Source organism: Aythya ferina (assembly GCF_964211825.1).
Source record: "Aythya ferina genome assembly, chromosome: 14".
Lineage (NCBI taxonomy): Eukaryota > Metazoa > Chordata > Aves > Anseriformes > Anatidae > Aythya > Aythya ferina.
In genome coordinates this window covers 4,808,763-4,826,220 of record NC_140312.1, presented here as the reverse complement: position 1 = coordinate 4,826,220, position 17,458 = coordinate 4,808,763, and the positions used below count along the sequence as shown (strand labels likewise).

At 52.3% G+C, this 17,458-nt stretch overlaps 1 protein-coding gene and 1 long non-coding RNA gene across 2 annotated transcripts in view; both read left to right on the top strand.

Annotated features, from left to right (window-relative positions):
- COL23A1 (collagen type XXIII alpha 1 chain) overlaps positions 1-17,458 on the top strand; it is a 161,421-nt gene that overhangs the window by 11,324 nt on the left and 132,639 nt on the right. The window lies entirely within an intron of this gene.
- LOC311444250 overlaps positions 5,934-17,458 on the top strand; it is a 43,301-nt gene continuing 31,776 nt past the window's right edge. Inside the window, exon 1 of the long non-coding RNA XR_014697778.1 lies at positions 5,934-6,071. This is a non-coding gene — a long non-coding RNA (uncharacterized lncRNA). The remainder of the gene's footprint in view (positions 6,072-17,458) is intronic.

Sequence of the window (17,458 nt, the reverse complement as noted above, 5' to 3'; positions counted from 1 at the left end):
TCTGATAAAGGCCTGTTGGGTCCTGGGGAATTAACCCCAAGGAAATAAATCCATCGGTAGCTTTTGGGCTGTTTTACAGATTTCTGGGTGAGTCCATTTTAGTTCTTGTTAGAGTTTCCTAAAAGGAAAGCGTTCCTCTGAACTCCAGCACCAAAGGAGCAAGCCTTCCTGTCACCAAATCTGCTCATCCTTTGACTGCCCTTCTGGGAAGGAGCATTGTGATGTGCTGAGTGAGACCCAAAGCTGGCTGCCGCTGAGAGTCCGTGGAGGATTTTAACCAAGTAATGATGTGGCAACAGCTGCTCGCTAAGGAGGGCTGCTTGCCTGGTCTACGTGGACGTGGGTGTGAATCCGAACACCAGCCCCATGCCTTTGCTCCTCTCTGCTACCAGCCCCAAACACGAGCCAAGCATCGATCATGTCGGCTGGGACCACACCGAAACCCCAGGAATTATTTCGGATGGAGAAACCCAGAGTTTGGGGAACTTTTGTCTTATTTTCACTTGGAAGATGCAAAGAGGTTAAAGGGGAAAACTGGTAAATATGGTGAATAAATTCTAGTAACTCTTCATACTCAATGGAGGCAAAGAATCAGGGTGGATCACACCTCCAAAAAGTTTGGAAAAAGCTACGGTTAGATCACGAAACATTTGAGATAGAAACATGGCTGAATTTCTGTTCAGCTTCTGCCCTGCCATGCTTGATGGTTGTGCTCCCTCCGAATTGCGTTTCTGGTTCAGCCTCCTTTCATCGCTAAATCAGCAGCGGCAGGTCTCCGTCTGAACGCCCTCACCGCGGCTCCTCCTGGTATGAGAACAGCCCCGGGGGTGTTGGGGCTGCTCGTCTGCGCTGCGGCCGGTGACACCCAGCAGGGAACTCTCCTGGGTTACGGCCGTCCCCTCCTTTTGCTTTCACTGCTGAGGCTCTTGGGAAGTCGGCCTGAGTGATGCCAGTGGCGTGGAGCAATGGGGCAGGATTGGCTTTTGCCACAGGGCTTCTTAACAGAAGCCGCGTTACTCAAAGCGAGTGGGAATTTTACAGCATGGAAATCATCTTTTTGCCGGGGCCTTGAGTAGCTGCTGAGCTTGGAGCATCCTCCTTAATCCTTAACACAGAGCGGGGCTTGCCTTTATTGCAGGTATTTCAGAGCAGCAGCAAAATCAGTAACTATCTGCTCGTGGACCTGCGGACCTCGCTCCTCAGGAAGGCAAGGTGACAGCAGCACTTCGAGCACAGAGGTGGCAAGAGGCTGGCAGATGTCCTGCAGCCTGGGACGGGTGCTCCCACTCCTCCATTTCCACGAAGCCGTTCTGCCTGCAGGGAGTCACCGAGGAGCTGCTCGAAACGTGGCCAGGGCGGAGGATTTGGCTCCGGGTTTGTCCGTCGTGGTTGTGAGGAGCTGGGAGGCAGTGCTGCTGCAGGGCTGTCCCTCCGGTCCCCTGGCCCCGGGGTGCCAGGAGGGGTGGCTGTAGGCGTTTTAGGTTGGTTAGGTTTAGGTTTAGGCGTTTTAGGGCCGTGCAGGAGCCTGCCACTGAAATGCTCTCGCCCTGCATGGGGTGTGCTGGCCTGAGTGACAGCTCCTCGTGGTGGCACTGCGCCTGGAGAAGCAGCGCGAGGCACATTCAGTCGCTGAGCTTTTTTTGTTTGCACCTGTCTTGCCGTGCTAACCTAGACAGCGAAAAGGATGGATTTCTTTCTGCTTTTCTAAATCGGACCCAAGAGGCAACAATTCTCATCGTCTCCCAGCGGTGACCCCGTGCTAACCCCACGACTGGGGCGCAGCACCCAGCCCCGGGGAGGCGACCGTCCCCTCGCGCTGTGCTTTCCACCCCGAGGCCAAGCGTGGTGGGCGCGAGCATTTGCGTTAGTGCAGCTTTGCAGGTTGCAATCCCACGGCTCAGTGAGCTAATTAAACCTCCACCTGCTCTGTGTTTGTCCCCGTCAGTCTTTGTTTTATCCCGTGGTGGCGGAGCCGCTGCTGCTGCTGAGACGCTCCCGGACAGCAGGGCTCGGCAGCCTGCGCAAGCACGGTGCTTCTTCGGTTTCATCCCCGCGGCAGATGGATCGAGCTCCCAGCCTCTGGTACGAGCGAGAGCTGCTGAAAACCAAGGGGGTGGCACTGCGGGGTCCGGCATCTCCCCCTGCCCACCCGGCATGAGCTCGTTTGCTTTTTTTATAGGGACTTTCTGTGGCCATACGGAATCTCGGCTGGGGTAGAGATTTAGGGCTGTGTTGGTTGTATTTACTTCATGTTTCTGGCGCACTTTAAATCTGGACTATTTATTTATTTAAGATGTTAAGAGCGCTTGGCTTCTGCTGAACTACATCTGTCTCCATGGTTTAGTTTCAGAAAATGCCTGCAATCGTGACAGGCCTTGGATGCCAAGAGGAACCGATCCGTACCCGGGGAAGGCCGTGTAATACATCAGAGCGGTGACACCGGCGGTGCTGGAGGCTGCCCAGCCCCTGACACGATGGATGGAGAGGCTCAGGCTGGCAGCTCTCAGCCTTTAACTGCTGCTGCTGAGCGGCACCTCCCCAAATCCCGCTGAGCCCACCAGAAGGCTCCCGCTGGTGTGCGTTGTCTGCCCGGGCCCGTTCGTGCCAAGACAACTCCTGGGGAGAGCTTGGCTCCAGCCCCACGTGCAGTATTTCTGGTGCACTTGCAGGAAATCCCACATTTCTCCCTTTGCTTCTGGCCTTCCCACGGCACAGCCGTGCTCCTCAGCCGTGCGGGCTGCTCGGGGAGCCTCGTGGCCCCGGGTGGACCTCCTAAAGCCGTGCTGCCACCAATGTTTGTACCCCAGTGCCCCAGGCTCTTGGGCGGTTTCCCAGCGAGCACGACACGGAGAGGGAAGTGTTTACAAAGAGGAATTGAATAGGTTCAGCGGAGTTCCCAGCCATCTGTACGCTTGTGGTCAGGCTTCTAAAAAAAAAAAAAAAAAAGAGCAGTGCAGACGAGGTCTATCAGTCCTGTACATCTGGAAATGTTTCTTTCTGGCTTGACTTTGTCTGGGTTTTCTCCCTGTTTGGTGCTGTCTCTGAGCAGCCCCTGTTCGTGCTACTCCAGCGCGAGGCACGCGGCGTGGAAGGAGCGGGCGGGTTTGGGTTTGTGCTGCTTCACTGAGAGAGATTGAAGAGCTTGGGCGAGATGTTGAACAGATTTGTCTTTTTCTTTCTTTTCTTTCCTTTTTTTTTTTTTTTTTTTTTTTTCCCCCAGCAGATCTGTCTGGAAGATGAGCCCAGTTGGTATTGATACAGTCTGCCTTGTGTTTTGGGAGGCTTTGGCAATAACTCCAAGCAAATAATAATAATGATGCTGCCGGGTCCCTGTCGTGCAAACATGCTCAGCTGTGCTGTACAGAGTGCAAGAGACTGAAGCACGGTGCCAGTGGGACCGGAGGGCATGGCTGGCTGCAATAACAGGTCTCGATAGAGGGCTGTAAGGAATTCTCGTGCCATTTTTCAAGAGAGAGCTGGATTTTTGCCTACTGGCAGCTGGTGTTGGCTTGTCTGAGACCAACTGCTGGGGTTTGGTTTGTGTTGGTTTGGTTTTGGAAGGCCATCGGGTGTGGGACGTGCTGGTGGAAGGGGGCAACGTGCTGGTGGTGCTGCGATCCTCGGCAGTTCTGTGCCATGGATGCCTTGTGTTCATTTGCTTCTTTAACGTTTTCTTCCTAAACTTTGCATCCTAAAACACGGCTTTTCCAGCTCAGTCCTGCAGGCTTGACTCTGGAGTGGGGTGACCGCTGATCCTGTGCTGGGGCATGGGGTGCAGGCAGAGGAGCCCTGGCCAGAAGCTGCGCGTGCTGGTTGTTTCTCCTGCAGTTTCTTTATTTCTTCGTGGCTTTTTTTGTTGTTGTTTTGTTTTGTTTGATTGATTTTTGTTTGGTTTGCTTTTGTTTCTGAGCTCCCCGTTTTGTAGACCAGGGCTGTATACAAATCCTTCTTAAATCCCAAAGATACGGTTAGCTTCCCCAGGAAGAAACGTTCAGGCCCAGCCTGGCAGTTCATGCAGCCCACTTTGGCATTGAGGATAAAAGCGCTGCATTTTAGCTGCTTGGGAGCTGCTTCAATGTGAATTAAGCCAGACCTTAAGGAGCTCTGTTTCATTTTCCCAGTGAAAAGATTCCCAGTCTTTAAACAGTTTCTTCACACAGACATGAGGTCAGAGTGCATCGATGCTCGCAGCGTCCCCAGGCGCTGCCATGCCCTGGTGCTGGCAGCAGACGGCTGCGCTGGAGACGATCAGACACGCGAGGTTTGGGGTATCTGCAGGAGCAGCAGCACAGCCACCCCCCTGCTTTGGCTCCCCTCGGTTGTAGCGACACAAAGACACATTCAGGCCTTTGATAAAAGCCAGGCTTCCCCGCTTGTATGCAAGGGGAAAAAAAAAAAAAAAAAAAGAGTGGAGGGGAGACTGCGTTTTGTTAAAGCAGGCACTGGGGGGGTAGCAAGAAAAAAAAAAAAAAAAAACAGAACCCACTTTTTTGAGTTAGTGAGGGGATCTGAAGTTGGAAGGACCCCATCTCCATCCCATCCATGGGTAGTGTTCACAAAGAAGGTCTTTATTTTATAACTATACCAATATATGCATGGATATAAATATACACACCTTTACATATGTAATTCTGTGTGTGTATACTCATTAGTGCTTGTTAATGTTAAGTGGGCAAAACAAAATGCAATGAAAACAGAAGAGCAAGGAAAGATAAACGCATTCCTTCTCCTTGGTGAATAAATACCATCTTCTTTTACCGTTTTTTGCAGACTTTATCTCCTCTTTGCTCCAGATAGGCCCTGCTAGATGATGTTGTGCCAAGAGCTCATCCCAGGGGAGTAGCGTTGTGGGGAACGGGTGATGCTGGTTGGCTCCGTCCTGATTTGGTTTGAGCTGGTAATTACGTGTGGCTTGAACACAACAGTTTTGTTGATCTGAGTTGCTTTAAAAATGATTTGATACCTAATTTTGGAAGCTTTGACTGCTGTTGTTTGGGATTCCCTATGGCTGTATCACGGCCGCATGTCTACGTGCCCTCGTTACCCTGAATTTCAGCCTCTTTACACAGTGAGCTCAGTGCCTCTGGCAGAAATCCCACGCAGAGCGACTGAATTGAGCCAGCAACGTCAAACCTGGCACTGGTTCCCCAAGGAGTTTGGCCTTTGCCACCAAATGTTGAAAATGTTTGCTTTTCCCTGGGTGTAAAACTGCATGCGCTCAGGGAGGGGAACACACGCATTGACGCTGTGTCGTTTGGGATCCAAAACCCCCTTTCAAAGCATCGTCACGTGAAGGAGCGTTTTATTCTTTAGCTGCTGCCCTGCAGCCTGATGTGCTGGCAGCCCCAGTGGGGAGCGCTGGACCTCTGAATGCCTCCCAGCATCCTTGTCAGGGCAAGATAATCAGAACCACGTGCTGGACTTTCCAACTTATTCATAGGGAAGCTCTTAATGCAAGTATTATAAGTCCAAATGCACATTTTAAAAAGGATTTCTTGTCTCAGCTGCATAGCTCCTGGTCCTTTCTGTGGCCAAGAGAAGAGCAGCACTGACCCTAGCCCAGGTCTGTGACACGGCAGGGGCGGGTGAAGACGCCCCTGCCTCGCTCACACATCACAATGCTGGCCCTGTACTGCCAGCTCCCTCCCTCACAGCCCCCTTCACATCCCCTCCGACCCCAGCAGTGACCCCACTGCCGCTGCTTCCCTTCCCAGGAGAGGTGCGAGGAGCGTCAATGCTTCCTCTGAACGTCTCAGGGAACAGGGATGGAAATGCAGCAGAGCTGCTCCCCCCCATCCCGCAGAGGGGAGCACCACTGCCCCGTTTGGGGCACTAACCAGCAGGGCTTCACCTGCTTCTGCCACTAACTGCGTACAGCTGCTGCTCCTGATGAGCCACCTTCAGCCCAGGTGTGTTCGAGGGCCTCTCCCTCCCCTTCCTGCAAAGCCCGAGCTCGCTGTGGTGCTGAGAGGTCTCATAGTCACCCGCTGAGCTCTCCTGGGGCTTTTCATCAATCGCTTGGATCAGGCTTGAGTCCGGAGGTCTCCAGGAGGTCAGGACGTGGCTCTGTGGTGAGTCTTGTGGTATTTAATATTTATCTTTTCTTGGCAAGGTGGGGCTGCCTTTCAGCCTGGGAATGAATGTTAAATGCTTGAAAGTCCCTGCGTTCTCTCTGCCCCTTTTAAAAGATGAAGTAGGGGATTGAGATGCACTGGAGTGAAACTCGTTGCGGCAGGAAGCAAAGCAGAGGTGTGTAGGTGTCTACCTGCGTGTGGCTGGGCTCGTGGAAGGGTGACGTGGCCCAGCTCTAAGATCTTCAGCCCCAAGATGCTTCTGAGGGGTCTTTACCTTCCCAGCTGTTGACCTTGATAACACCCTGCTCATGTGAAGCACTGCTTTTACCCCATAAACTGGTGTGTGTGTGCTCCCCAGGCTCCTGAGCAGGGAGGTTCAGCGGGGCTGCGAGCCACAGCGGGTGGCCTGGCTGGTCTGCAGGGACATGGCTGGGGAATTTGGGAACCCTCGCTGAGATGGCTCCTGGAGAAACACAGCAAGAGGGGATCTGGGCAAAAACAGCAGGTGGAGCAGCCCTTATGGCAGGAAGGCGACTCCTAGAGGTGAAGTTCCTGCTGTAAGGGGAAAAATCAGCAGTCAAGCTCCTCACCTTCCGTTTGGGGCAGCTTTTCCCACTCGGCTGACTGCGCTCCTGCTTGTGTGTGTTTTATTTTAATGCCCGCAGTTAAAATAAATGGTGCTGGGGCAGGACGAGCTGTTATGAGGAAGGATGTGCTGCAGAATGCAGGGGGCTGGCAGCGGCTGCTCGGGGTGCAGGCTGCAGCTCGCCAGCGCTGATAAAACCAGCTGGGGCTGTGCCAGGCGGGCGGCGAGGTGGCTGCTGAGCGGTGCCAGCCGCCTGGTGATCCGTGCCAAACTGCTCCGGGACCCGACCCTGGTGCTCAGCAGGAATTTGCAATAGTCCTGGTGGAAGTGGGGCCCTGGGCTGCAGCCATCAGTCTTTGCTCTTTGGGGTTGTTCCCGTGCCAAGGAGTAAGGGGTAGCCTAACGAGTGGGGCCAGCTGAAGCACGGCTCCCAGCAGATCCAGGCCCTTTGCTGGAGCTGTTTCCACTCAAATCAGGACAGAGTGGAAGGGCCTGTGGGTGGTGCAGCCATCAGCACCCGAGGGCTTGGCTAATATCACCTGCTGAAGGCGATTTGTCTTTGTCTGATGGCTTCAAGGGCAGAAGCTGGAAGGAGCACGGTGAGGGGACCAAGTGGCTGAGATCCTCCCGGGGACTGGGGGTTTGATTTCCTTCTCCTGGCTGCCAGCGTTTTGAAGGGGAGCCAGGCAGGCTGTGGGCTGTGAAATGGTTTGGTTTCGCTCCATTGGGGTTGTGCAGCCGAGCCCTAATCGGGGCCCTCACTTCCAGGGAGGGACGACACGAGGGCCGTGTTTTGAACACCTCTGTGGGACTACTGCAAGGAAGGCGTCCTTCCCTGGTAGTTTTAAGAGAGATTTATTTATTTTTTTTATTAAAGTCAGGGAGGATTATTATTTTTTTGAGCAGCATGAAGGGATTTGCTGGTTGGAGCCATAAATGGTACAGGTCGGGGCTGAACTGAAGCTTTTCAGTGCCAAGCATCTCACACAGCTCCAATCAGCTGAAATCTGCTTTTTTTTTTTTTTTTTTTTTTTCCAGCTCCTCTAGGTAAAAATACATCAAAGCTGCATGCCCTGCTGCCTGGGTCCCTATTTAGGGATTGGGCTGGATATATAAACATCACTAATGTGTTATCATTTAAGCCTCTTTTCTGTTCTCATGCGACTCTTGAGCTCTCACCTATAAATAATGCATCTCAAACTGGGCCTGGTGAGCCCAAGTTCTTCTCTGCAGATATTTTTGGTTGCAGGAGCCCTCTTGGTTTGCTTGTCTTCCTTACCAGTTTATGCATCTTGACATGTCATTTCCTTCGTGGTCTTTCCACCCTTCCCACCCTCCCAAAATGGAGCTGCGAACGAATAATTAAAACCAAAAGGGCACCAACCCCTATCAGAAATGTCTTTCCCATTGGGTGAGCCATGGCTTGGGGGGGAGGGGTCCTGGTGTAATCTGTAACTCAAGGGCTGCAGGCACATCAACTTGTCACGACAGCGAACCTGCTCCACAGTGGCAGCCTCTCAGCTCTTGGTGGATGCTCTGCTGTGCTGCCTGCCCTTTCCTGAGCAAGCAGCTCGAGGACGGTGGCTCGGTGCTCTCCTGAAGCCTGCCGAGCACCCCGTGCTCTTGGGTTCATTCAGGGCTCTGGTGTGCAGTGATCCTGTTGTGGCTGGAAGGCAGCTCCCAGCCCAACGTAACGTCAGGTCCTCGGGTTGTGCTCAGTCCTGGTTCTAGCTAGGTAATTGATCCTGGTTGTCCTTAATGGGTTTGCTTCGTCTTTATTAGGATTGAATGGCTTTTATTAGGGCTTGAGGACTTTTAATAGGATTGTGCGTGTGGATTTGTCCAGTCGTGGCAATGTCCCGTGGAACAGCTCACCTGCACCCATCTCCTGTTTCCCCAGGCAGTTTAACTGCGTAGTCCTGGGAACCTGACAGGTTGAGAATTCACCCTTCTTGCCCAAGGGCACAGTTTTGATGCCGTTAGCCTGCTGTGAGCATCCTGCTGCAAGTCTGCAGGAGCTGAATGGGAACCTGCTGCACGGGGCAACCTTACCTGCTTTGTTTGGCTCTAAAATAGTCCTTGTGACTTGAAGCAGCAGCCTTAGTGAGTGAACCACGCCTGCATAGCACAGATGTGTCCTGCCACCTCTGCCAGAGCCTCACACCCAGGCAGTTTGCACGTAATCACCTGCAGAGTCTGAGCTGTTAATGCAGGGGAGCAAATGGTGTGTTGGTGAGGGTGCCTGCCGTGCTGGGGGGTGCTCGAGGCACTGCTGTGAGCGGGGTGGCTGGGGAAGGAGGGAGGGATTTGGGGTGGGAAGGGGGCAAAGCACCGAAGAGCTTCAAAGTGGCTGGGTCCCGGTCCCAGTTGTAGCAGTATGTGAAATACTGGCCCGTGCTGAATGAGGAGATGGTCCCGGCATAATTCAGTGAAGAATCTGACTCAAAAATGTGTGGCTTTTCTTTAGATTTCCTCTTAATACAGTAAATAATCTCCGGCTTTGACATTTTAATTGTACAGCCCAGATGTAAAAACTTTCCACCAGACCCTGGCAGAAATCCCGGCAAACTGCTTCAAATAGAGAAGTTTTAAAAGGGGGGGAAAAAAGTGCTTCTTGCACTTGTAAATCCTATTGTTTCAGAGTTTATCAGCTAACATCAAGCTCTCCAGGCTTTATAAGAAGCAGGATAAGTGCTGGAAGTCTCTGTGATGGATGTGGTGGTGGCACCTGAGGGTGAATGGTGTGTTTGGTGGGTAATGAGGGGGAAGCTTTGGATGTTTGTTTGGCTTTTCATGGCCAGAGGCAGGCACCCGGTCACTGGTGTTTGGGGCTGGGTGTTAGGGTTTTATCCCTGCTTGGAGTTTTATTCCCAGGTACCTGCTTGCAGGGTCTTCTTACTTTTCCCAGCTCTGAGACCGGCTGTCAGTAACCTGGGGAGGGCCGGAGGGAGCTGCTCCGTCCCTTCCTTTCTCTGCTGGCACGGTGTGGGCTCGGCCCTGCTGCACGGCCACAGCACCCGGCTGGCAGCATGGAAAGAATTTCCCTTCTTCGGAGCCTGCCACAACTCCCAGATTGAGCGTTAATGGGATGCCAGCTATGATTAAAGAAGCGTGGGGATGGTCAGCCCTCCTGCTCGGTGGGGTGCTGATGTGGGGCTGACCAAAGCGAGGCTTCTGCACCCAGCTTGCGTGGAGCACGATGTCTCCAACTTGGTGTCAGATCAGTTCAACAGCTCTGGGGGAACTGCAGGCAGTGTCAGGCAGAGGCTTTGTTGTCTGGGTATCTCCCTTGTTCCGATGGAGACCAGAAAACCATCAAGAGAAGGCAGAACATAGCCCTGTAATCGGGCTGGTAAATCCAGAACATCCAAACGGGATTTAAACCCCACTGAAGCTGAATGAAGAGCTGGGTGGGTGGCTATAGAGGGGCTGTAAATGAAATTCCCACGTGGGGCTGGAATAAAGAGGGAAGGAGATCGGTCGCAGGCACAGCCACTGCTGTGGGTGAGGGCATCTGGAGCTCGTGAGGGCTGGAGCAGAGAGCTCGGTGCTGCTGTGGTGGTGGAGAGAGCAAGGGGATTAGAAAATCGCTTGCAAGCCCCCAGTGGCACGGCCAAGCTGCCCGTGGTGTTCGGCGCTGTTTGTGCAACCCCTGTTTGTTATTTAGCTCTGGCTTCACAGGATGCCTGTGAGGATTGCTCTCCATGAGAATCGCTTGCAGATCGCTTTCATTGCAAGCAGGATCCCGCGGTACGTCCGCGTGCAGCCGGGCCGGCTTCTCCGCGGAGCAGATGTAATGGTTTCTAGATGGAAAGGAAAGTCGGAGATGAAATAGATCATGACATGACATTCTCCAAGTTTATGAAACAATAAAACACAGTAATCATGGTTAAAATTTGATAAATATGTGGTGGTGTTTTTCTAGTGCAGAATACAGTTCTGCAATAAACCCTAATTAATCCAGTCTGTGTTAAACAGATAATTCCTTTTAAATTCAGAAACTTTCCATGCCCTGAACTCAGACAAACTCGTGTTGTAGCAGCCAGTGTCTAGCCCAAGGAGCGCAAATCTTTTTGCTCTTTTGTTATTTTTTTAATGTATGCCCTGAGCAAGGACCAAAAAAGGCTCGGGCAGCGCTGGGTGGCATCGGGCTCTGGCTGCGTGCACGCAGCCTCCTTCCTTGCTGTGAAGCCTGTATGGCCTACTGTCTGCCTGCATGGGATGCAGGGGTTTGTTTTTTCATGTTTTTTCCCCCTCCAGCTCTGCTTTTCACCCTGTGGGCACAATTCCTTGCCCTTTTCCCCAGGCTGGAGCGTGTGGCTGCAGGGAGCCACGAAGGTCCCTGGGAAGCAGTCCCAACGAGGCGAGCTGCTGGAAGGGGTTAGGAGTGAACTGGGGGCTGTCTGCAGCTGGGAGGATGCACGCTAGTTTCTTCCTGCTCAGAAATGGAGTTGGGAGCAATTTGGCTGCTCATCCTTTGGTAAACCAGGACTTTGGAATATGAAAGCCGTGGGGACTGCGCTGGGGACCTGCGTGTTGGCAGCAGGGAGAGCATTCATGTCTCCTGCTCTGTTCAAGGCAGTTTGTGCATCAGCACAAAATGCTGCCTGGGTGACATCTAAAATTTGCTGTACTGAGCCTTTAGCTTCTTGAAAGCTGGAAGGGAGCCTGGGTGTTTGCATTGCTGAAATGAACTTCGTACTTGCTGCGTACACCAAATGGGATCCACTCTCCAAACGCACCTTTTCACCTCTCTCCAGCTGTGGTTTTCCTAATGTGTGTGCTTGGAACAGACCGAGCTGCCAAGCAAAACATGAGCTCTTCCACGTGCTGGGAAGAGAGGATGGAGTTCTGCTTCCTGAGGCGGTGCTGGCTGGGTTTCACGCAGGTAGTTCAGACCCACTGAAACTCCATTCTGGGGGTCAGAGAGAGAAAAGCCTGCGTTGGCACTGACCTGGGGCTCCAGGGGTGTGTGTGCTTTGGCTCTGCTCATGCAGGTTTTTGTTTCCCTGCAGCAGGGATGCCCGGCCTTGTAACACTGCTGTAAGGAGCCCCTCGTGTGGCTGCTGCTCTGCTGTGAAACCCCTCAGCAGTGTGAGTTACAGAACGGCCCATTGAGGTGCAAGAGAACTTGGTGGAATTAGGTGGAGGCTGCACTTCTCAGAGCTCTGTGCCGGTACAGTTTGCGTTGTGGTTGCTGGAAGAAGCCCTAGTGGTTGTGTCGCCTCCTCCAGCTGGCAGCGGGGCCTGGAAGGCAGCGCAGTGGTGCAGGACTGCCCAGGAACATCAGGGTGTAGGGTGGTCTCAGGTATGAATCCTTACCTGCACCACTGTGAATTTGGGATGTATGACTCAAAACCTGACAACGTGCTGCTGGATGTTTCCCGAGGGAACACATCGATGCCGTGTTTGTTTGCTGAACTGATGGACTTCGTGTCCACAACGTTCACGGCTGTCACTGGAATCCTTCAGGCAGGCACATTGATGTGCTTTCACATACCTAAAATTTTAAAACCTAATTGTTTATTGATTGTTCAGCCAGAAATAATTGTAGCAGACTGAGTTTTCACGCTGTCTGTTTACACCGTGAGCATTTCTGCCATGAGAGCCTTGTGTTAGGGCATTGCACAGCCTGGGCTGATCTTGGCACCTCTGAGTGACTTCTCACTGGGCAGGATTCAATCAGGTTGAGTGTGAAATACCTACGGACCTGCTTCTTCTAAACTTCTCAAATTTGGGTGGATCAGATGTCCTCAAACATCTCCATAATGGTCAGTAGGGCTCTGCGAGGGCACAGCAGGATGGGCTGCCAGGAGTGTGCTGCGGTAGGGTGTGTGTGTGCCATGTCCCCAACCCCTGAGGCAGCAGTCTGGCTCGTTACGAGGACTGCTGCAGATGTGCACTGAGGCTTTTAAGTCTAAATTAACTTAAAGAAGTTATCCCAAGAAGCAGTAGGTAGTGAGGAACCCAGCGAGTGAATAATTTGATCTGCTTAGGATGGTTTCCATTTTCTTTTTCCTCTGAGCACCAAAAGGCCTTCTACTGATTCTGACCTCTGAGTCGAGTGAATGCTTTAATTAGTGTGTGTGTCTATTGCTTAACCACGAGGAAAATCACTTGGAAGAAAGTTAGGGATTGTTTGGAAAACTAAATGGCTCGAACAGTTTCAGCCTGAAAACGCCCCTGTTGGCATCAATGCCCCTCTCCTTGCCCCAGCACCCTGCTTGGGTAGGAAATGAGGCAGTGAGAGAGGGAACCCGGTCACCTCTGAGAGGGCTGACAGTGTCCTTTGTCCCCTGGGACAAAACACGGTCCTGAGGTCCTGAATTTCTGCCCTCCTTGTGGGAAGGAGTGGTGGTAGTGGGGCTGCGAGAGAATAAAGGCTGTCCCGGTATGCCCCTGTGAATGGGGGCAGTGTCTGGCCCTGCTTAGGGTTTGCAAGATTGCAAGCTGACATAACACAGCCAGAACCACTGTCAGGAAATTAACACCTCGCTCCTGGAATCACGTTGAGCTCACACCTCCACCTGCTCTGCAGCTGAGGCCATTTTAGATGCACGGAGGTGCCGGTGACTGCTGGGAGGGCCTCGCTGCAGCAGCTGTTCCTTCCCTTTTCCTTCCCCTAAAGGTCGGTGGCTGCAGATCTGTGGGGTGTCTTATCCAGCCTCATGACTCCCTGGCAGTGGTGTGAGCCATCCCTGAAGGTCTCTCACATCAGGTCAGGCTTTTTCCCTTGCTTATCTTTTGCTTCCTCTGGGAAAGCAACTGTAACCATCCCGTGCTGTGGGAGAATCGAGAGCTGCTGGTTTTCCTCCTCTTCCCTTCACATTGCTCCAGCTTTCACCTGATTTACCTCCTGGCTTGGAGTTTCCACCTCATGGTGCATGGCCCCGAGAGCCCCTGGGGTCCGTGGTGCTGGTCCCCTTGCTCCAAGGGGACAGAGCTCAGCACCATGGCACCGCCAGGTCCCTCACATCCACACCAGGTTGGTTAAACACCAAATTTTTGGCTGTGAGCCCCTGAGCTCTGCCTGGCCCCTTGGCAGGGAGGTGCTCGGGCTGCTCTCGGTGCTGTGGGTCAGTGCCAGGTGGGCACATTTATTTAGGAGCGTGAATGTTTGTGAAGCCTGACCTCTGCCAGGCCCCAAATGGAGCTGCAGACGAGCACACCTGGCACCTGTGAGCCTGGCTTCAGCCCCAAAGGAAACTTGGGAGAAAGGCAAAGAGCTGCGCTCTGCTACGAGGGGTGCAAAAAGGGCTTGAAAAAATAAAGGCAAAAATCTGTCAGCATTGCAGTCATCTGATGATGGTCTTACCTGCGGGACGTCCTCCTGACTGAGGGCAGTGATCCGGCTCTCCAGGAGGAATCCTTTTCCTCCCTCTGCACCTGCAATCAAGAGATGAATGATGAGGCTTCACGCATGAGCAGGAACCGCTCCTTTGGAGTAACCTTTCCTAGAGAGAAGATTGTTGAAGTAACTGTTTGTAGTGATTAGTTCTGAGTTTTTTTGGATTGAATCAACAGCAGATGTTTCTTCCCCGTGACCTGTACGAGAAGGGTATGTGTTTTCATGCTAGGCTGACTCCTCAGGGTACCCTGGAGGGAAGTCAGATGTCTTCAGAAGCCCCAACCCGCGTCGTGCCAGAATGCCATGTGCTTGTGGAGTGACAGGCAGCTCTGCTGGCCAGGGCAGCCTGGGATTTCCACAAGTGATTTTATGTTCTTGCAGCCAGCAACCATCAGGATGTGGTTTTCAGACAGGTTTTCATGCTAATTGAGTTACACGTGGAAAAAACTAACGTGATACGCAATCAGCTTTGTTTTCATAGGCAGGCTGGAGGAAAAAAGTATGACCAGAGGTTATCTCTGTGGTTCATTTAAGGAACTGTGGGCTAGAAAATAGGAACTTATTTCTAACACATTACTTCATGTAGTTGGTTGTCTGCTAATTAAGTTTTATAGGTCGTCTTGGGCAGCTCAATTAGCAGGCGTCCATGTGAGTGGAAAGATGAAATCTGTGTAGGTTAAAATGTAAGAATCTGCTCTTTGTCACAAGCACTTGACTCTGATTTATGTGGTTATTGTTTAATTCCTTTTGTTCCTGGCAAACGATGCCAATTTGGCTCTACTGGAATCCGGTCCTGTGATTATCTACAGCAGAAGTACAGCACTGCGATGCTCACGTTGGGTCAAACTGCCTTGCAAGAACATGTTTGAACGTGGCTAAGCAGAGAAGAGGCATCTCCAACTGCTCACCTGGTGCACGAATACCTTGTGTCCTAGGGACTGGGGCAGGACAGAGCTCTGCAGGATCCTGTGTTGCTGGCAGCAGGTCCCGTGCTGGGCTCCTTGCTCCAGCGAGGTCTGTGACACGCTGTGCTTGGGCAGCAGAGCTCCCGGCAGGCTGCAGCGGCTTCCCTGTCACCCACGGAGCTCTGCCTCGCACTGAAGAAATGGAAGCTTCAGATTTCATCATGAGTTTTCTGAATTGGTTGCTAGACTTTGTTCTGACTTGCTTGCAAAACTCAGCTGCAGTTTCTTAGTAAGCTCTCCTGAATAATATAAAGATTTGGCTTAAATCCTTGCTTGTTTAACCTTTTTCTTCCATCCCTATCTCTCCTGGTGTACAGAAAGCTTTTAGGAACCTTAGCAGGGGAGATGTTTCCCAATCGGTATATTTTTCTCTCGGGAAAATATCTGGATCAGCTGTAAAACACGTATGAAATCCCCAGAGGACCATTTCCTCTGGAGTGACCCACTTTTATGGTGAGCACCAAGCACACTCACAAGATACCAACTGGTTCCAATTTGCTGAGCGAATCCGTGCCTGTGCACGATGTATTTTCAGGGAGAAGCTCGCCAGATGCATTTTTCCTCGGCTGTTCAGTCTGGTGATGTGGGAGTGCTGGGGAGCATGGGGCCAGCCCCGCTGTGCATGGGGGGCACTCTCCTGGCAATGCTCACCTGGGAGACAGGAAAACCAAAGGAAATGCTGTGAAGTCCTTTGCAAACGTCCTGGTTTTAGCTTGGCACGCTGGGCTGCTGCGTACTGACACACAGTGGTGTGTGCTCAAAGCCCAGCTGCAGGAAGGATATCCCTGAACCTACCCAAAAACACAGACGCTTGAGCATGCTGCAGGCTTTAGGAGCAGTAACTCCTCCTGACTTTGTTGCATCACACAAACAAGTTCAGAAAACGAAGTGGTTGATGTGAACTTGTTTTCAACATCAGCTGCGGGAGGTGGTGAGGAAATCGCCTGGCTGCGTGCATGGGCGCCTCGCTTGGCAGCCCAGCTCTGTATGGTTCAGCTCAGTGTTAGTGTCAGAGCAACGAGCTCAAGTGTGCTCTGAGAAGGATCCGGCCCTTCTCTGGGGCTGGCTCAGGAGCACCGCGGCACCCACCTGGCTCTGGTTTGGAGGCTGCAGCACTCGGTGCCCGTCCACTGCCGGCTGCGTGGCATCGCCTGCTGCTGGTGTGCCTTCTCCCTCAGCACCCCTAATGCTTGTGATATCAAAATCCTTCTCTAAAAACTCACTTCTCTCCAAGCTTCAGGCTAAAAATGTCACATGGAACAAGAGGAAAATGCAGCGAGTGTTTCAGTTGTGGCCCCTCTGTGTCCCTGCTGCTGGAAGCTGCGAGCCGTGAATGAAGTTCTCCTGCTCTGAATGGGAAATGTAGAAGTTGGGAGATGCACAAAATGCTCCAGTGCTTACAAATATTTACAGCTTGTAGAAAGGTATTTCTCAAATCACGTTTTTCTCTGAGTGCTCGCAGCAATGTGGCCTCCGTGTCTAATTGGGGTGACTGAGTAAACTCCTGCCTCGTGACGCAAGATCCACTTCACATGGTATGAAATGGATGCAGGCGTTTTCCAGCAGTTTGGGTTTGTTGAAGCAGAGCTTTCTTAGGAACGGATGAAATAAACAGGCGTCCCTTTTTAAAGGCTCAAAGGTGAAAATAGCATCATTAGGGAACGGCCACCGGGAGCTAGGACAGAGCCCTCGGCTTGGTGGTGTGGGGAAATGCATCGGCTGTGCTGAACCAGGGACGTTTCTCAGGACCCAAGGTTGAACTTCGCAGACCTGTGTGCTTTCTGGTGCTGGGTGCTTGATCCCACAAGCCGAGCACTTGAAGCCTGCTTTCTCTTTCTGTGTAGCTGTAGGCAGCTGGCTGACAAGGCTCTGTGCCACGTTTGGTTATTAAGCACCCTGCTCTGACATGTTTTATGTCTTGACCCGAAGACTTCTGCCTGTAGAGTCTTTATTAATGATCCTCTGGTGCAGGGGAACCCGCTGTGTCTGTCTCTCCATCAGCACATAGATTTTTCTAAGTGATCTAAAATGATAATTGAAAAAGGTCCCGCAGTTGTCATCACCCTTGAGCCAGTCAGAGGCGAAGGCAGACGATGCAGTCGCGTTGGGGCTGTTCTCTGCCAGTTGCTGCCTTGTCCATGGGGGTTTATCTTCTTTCCTTGCCATTACATTGGGCTTCCTGCTGTCTGAGAGCGGCCTGGGTCCTGCAGGTCTGTGGTTTAATTACACATAAATCTAAAAGTGATTTAATGAAGGTCCAAGGCGTTGGTGTCTTTTACTCTTGCCTTGGCTCTGGGGCATCCCTGGCTCTGGGGTGCAGCCGCCCATTGCCCATGGCAGCTCGGGAGAAGCCGGCTGCGGGGGCAGCTTCCTCCTGGGGAGGTGCTGCTGGGGTAAAAGCCTTGTGCTGAGCCTTGCCTGGTGCTTGGTGTTTCCCGTGTGATTTTTTTCAACACAGCATTTCCCTTCTGTGTCTCACTGTCCA